Below are 4450 nucleotides of genomic sequence, written 5' to 3' on the forward strand. Positions count from 1 at the left end.
CCATAGGGTCCTATGTTAAACTAAGTCCCCCGCTGGCGGCCATCTTGGATGATGGATCGGCAACAAAGTAACAACACTTGGTCAGCACCTCATAAGGAACATTCATGCCATGTTTGGTTTCACTCAATTCAGTGGTTCTCTAAAAGAAGTCATTTGTATGCATTTCCCATAGGGTCCTATGTTAAACTAAGTCCCCTGCTGGCGGCCATCTTGGATGATGGATCGGCTACAAAGTAACAACACTTGGTCAGCACCCCATAAGGAACATTCATGCTATGTTTGGTTTTATTCCATTCAGTGGTTCTCTAAAAGAAGTCATTTGTATGCATTTCCCATAGGGTCCTATGTTAAACTAAGTCCCCGGCTAGCAGCCATCTTGGATGATGGATCGGCAACAAAGTAACAACACTTGGTCAGTACCTCATAAGGAACATTCATGCCATGTTTGGTTTCATTCCATTCAGTGGTTCTCTAAAAGAAGTCATTTGTATGCATTTCCCATAGGGTCCTATGTTAAACTAAGTCCCCCGCTGGCGGCCATCTTGGATGATGGATCGGCTACAAAGTAACAACACTTGGTCAGCACCTCATAAGGAACATTCATGCCATGTTTGGTTCCATTCCATTCAGTGGTTCTCTAGAAGAAGTTCAAAATGTAAATTGTTAACGACGACGACGACGGACGACGACGGACGACGACGGACGACGGACGCCAAGTGGTGAGAAAAGCTCACTTGGCCCTTCGGGCCAGGTGAGCTAAAAATACAAAAAGGAAAGCAAGAGACAGCTGGAAAAAGAAGAGAAGGAAAACAAAAAGAAACTGAAAAAGGAACAAAAGGAACGAGCAAGACTCGGAAAGAAAGAAATGAAAGACAGAAAGAAATTAGAGAAAGGTATTTTCTGCAACCTACTGATTATCATACTTGGGTTGTTTCCTGATATGGTTAATCAAAATGTTAAATAGTTTTTTAGATAGCCTTTTCTAGCTAGTCTTATCAAGTTCTATACAGCTATTTTATTCTTAAATTAGTACTATACTAGAACACACCCGCGAAATCGCGGGCATTCAGAGCGTAGTTTATAGTATGTAAAGTGTTGTTGGAAGAATTATGTACATTATTGAATGACTGGAGAATTTCAGCAAAAGTATCATAAGTCAAAGGTTATTGGGGACAGGAAAATGTTTTTTTTTATCCCTCCTCCTTTATTTCCAAAATTCCCAATTTTGGTTTTCTATCAATTTCAATATGAACATAATACATTTAGTGGGGAATTTTAGCAAAAGTATCATAAGTTTCATGAATTTGACCTACCGAATTAGACTATTTACCGGATTTGTAATCACATAAGCAACACGACGGGTGCCGCATGTGGAGCAGGATCTGCTTACCCTTCCGGAGCACCTGAGATCACCCCTAGTTTTTGGTGGGGTTCGTGTTGTTTATTCTTTAGTTTTCTATGTTGTGTCATGTGTACTATTGTTTTTCTGTTTGTCTTTTTCATTTTTAGCCATGGCGTTGTCAGTTTGTTTTAGATTTATGAGTTTGACTGTCCCTTTGGTATCTTTCGTCCCTCTTTCATAGGTTATTGGGGACAGGAAAATGTTTTTTTATATCCCTCCTCCTTTATTTCCAAAATTCCCAATTTTTGGTTTTCTATCAATTTCAATATGAAATTAATACATTGAGTATGTTATGAACATTTAAGTAAGGAGCCTGTAATTCAGTGGTTGTCGTTTGTTTATGTGTTACATATTTGTATTTCGTTCATTTTTTGTACATTAATAAGGCCGCTAGTTTTCTGGTTTGGATTGTGTTACCTTGTCAGTTCAGGGCCTTTTAAAGCTGATTATGCGGTATGGGCTTTGCTCATTGTTGAAGGTCGTACGGTGAACTATAGTTGTTAATTTCTGTATCATTTTGGTCTCTTGTGTTGAGTTGTTTCAACATGGCTATCATACCACATCTTCTTTTTTTTTTGTAATCAATTAATTTTGTAAAAGATTTAATAACTGGAGAATTTCAGAAAAGGTATCAAAAGTTCAAATGAATAATTTTAGCGCTTATATAAATCTGTATATTATGAACATTCATTACTATATAAATATAGTGTATTTACTTTCAATTTTAAGTTTACTAATCGACCCATGGTGGTCATTGATATAGTATACAGACCCTCTCTATTTAATAAACTATGTGACCGCCGTGGATAGTAAACTTGAAAATGATAGCAGATAGAATTCTTAAAATACAGTATACAGAAAAACGCAAACCGGAAGTCTAATCAGACTTAAAATTTCGTCCAATGACGGGACAATATCCGTATGCCTTTTTTCTCGTTTTTCTCCCAAAATCACTCAATCTGAATAATCATATGAATGGATGACAAATGCGACTATGCATTGTACCTATATGACACAGAGGCGTGTTGGTTAATTTATTGTGGAAAGAAGAGAAGCGACACAAAAAATGAGGTCTTCTCGTTTAATAGTATAGATAAGTACTATAATTTAAGAATACAATATCTGTTTTTATTACTGTATAGGTATAAAAAAATTTACACACTCCCTTAAATTGAGGTCTTTTTTAAATCTGTTTTCAACTTATTTAGAAATTATGAAGAAAGAAGAAATAGAAAAAAAACGATAATATTAACATGCCAGTAGTTATTGAAAACATGGACATTGCCATCAAGAAGAGTGATGAAGATTTTAAAGATGATGGAAAAGGAAATCTAAACAACGAAGAAAAGAAAAACACAATAGGCAAAAGAATACAGGATTTTTTCAGATCTTTGATATGTGCTTAGAAGTGATGTAGACATCAAGTTAAGAATTTGTTACTTTTAATTTTAGTTATATGTCAGTTTCATCTCAATACATTATTCAGTTCATTTGTTCTCTCCATATATAAACCTGGTTTAAGTTGCATTAACATTTTTCCTTGATTTGCACTTTTTTTTTACTTTAGTTGCACATAACAAATATCTGTCTTTGATCTCAATATTGATTTTTTTTATTTATGAAGTTATTAAAAAAATATTTTTTAATTAAATTTGTTGTTACTTAATACTTACCAAGTCGTGTATATTTCACAAATTCAACAACACAATACAGCGCTGGTAAATTTAATCATGTACAAACAATATCAAATCTCCGTAAGAGAAACGATCAACATGGAGATAGAGTTTTTTATGCAAGATATCAACACTTTCTGAAATGTTATCTTCTCTGTTAAATGCATACCAACACTATCTGTCCTAATTTGAAATTTGATGGTCTCTTCCAATAAAGTTGAAAATATACCTTTTTTTTGTTGTGGTATTTTTCTTTCATGCTAGAATAAATGTTATTCGTCTCCAATTATATGTTTGACACACATGTTGTATAAGCCCATACTCCTATCAGTATTGTTATATCTACCGAGTTCTGTTTTTATAAGAGAGGCGAAAGATACAAGAATGAAAATTCAAACGCGTAAGTAGAAAATAAACATGACAAAGCCATGGCAAAAAAAGACAAAGACAAACAATAGCCTACAAACACAACACAAAAAACTAAAGACTAAGCAACATGAACTCCATAAAACAAAACCAACAGTGAGCGCATGTGCTCTGGAAGAGTAAGCAGGTCATCTCAAATGTGGCACCCATTTTATTGCTCAAACCTTGTGATTCATCTTAATTGGTAAGTCACATTCGGGGAAAAGAGAACGGAACATATTCTTCGTCATCTGTGAAACAGATATTCCATACCGGCTAAGCAACTCGTGATAGCGTTCTTAAAATGTTCGAAAGAGTGATTTCAACTTCACCATGCACTACTGGAATTATTTGTTCAAAAGCTTCCTTGTCAGCAGCAACCTTACATCAATGATGGTTTAACCTTGTTTTAAAGCTTGATAGACCTTGCAATTGTATGATAGATGTTATCAACAAAGTCGCTATGATTTTTTTTTTGTAGTTGATACCATCAGTATTGTTAAACATAATGACAAAATTGCGTGAAGTGAGTTTTTTTTTTTTTTACTTCATGTGAAACACTTTCTGTAATGAAAAACAGCAGTAAAAGCGCTGGTGCTTTGCTCTTCTGGACTCACCAAAATAACGAACGTCAAAAGCCCCCCCCCCCCCCCCCCCCCCCAAAAAAAAAAAAACAGCACAAAAAAAAACAAATAAACAAAGAGGGTTGCACATGTAATAGCCACGCAAAAAGTCATACGCTCAGAATAAAAACAAGAGGCTCTCAAGAGCCTGAATCGCTCACCTGGTAAACAATGCCTTATTGAACATATTGAACCATGCCAGGCAAACATGTACAGCTAACAATTCTTCAATATTACAAATATATATGACTTACTGTTTATAAATAAAGAAAATGAGACCAAAACACAAACACTTAAAACTTAGCAATGGACTGTGAAAATGAGGTCAAGTTCAAATAAAACCTGCG

The 4450-nt window shown here is 34.9% G+C and overlaps 1 long non-coding RNA gene across 1 annotated transcript; it reads left to right on the top strand.

The window, feature by feature from the left end:
- Window positions 1-764: 764 nt before the first annotated feature.
- On the top strand, window positions 765-3053 carry LOC139520008 (uncharacterized). The gene is made up of 2 exons (XR_011663788.1): window positions 765-893; window positions 2611-3053. It is a non-coding gene; the product is annotated as an uncharacterized lncRNA (long non-coding RNA).
- Window positions 3054-4450: the final 1397 nt, after the last annotated feature.

The sequence above is a fragment of the Mytilus edulis genome, chromosome 4 (genome assembly GCF_963676685.1).
Source record: "Mytilus edulis chromosome 4, xbMytEdul2.2, whole genome shotgun sequence".
NCBI classification, from domain to species: Eukaryota; Metazoa; Mollusca; class Bivalvia; order Mytilida; family Mytilidae; genus Mytilus; species Mytilus edulis.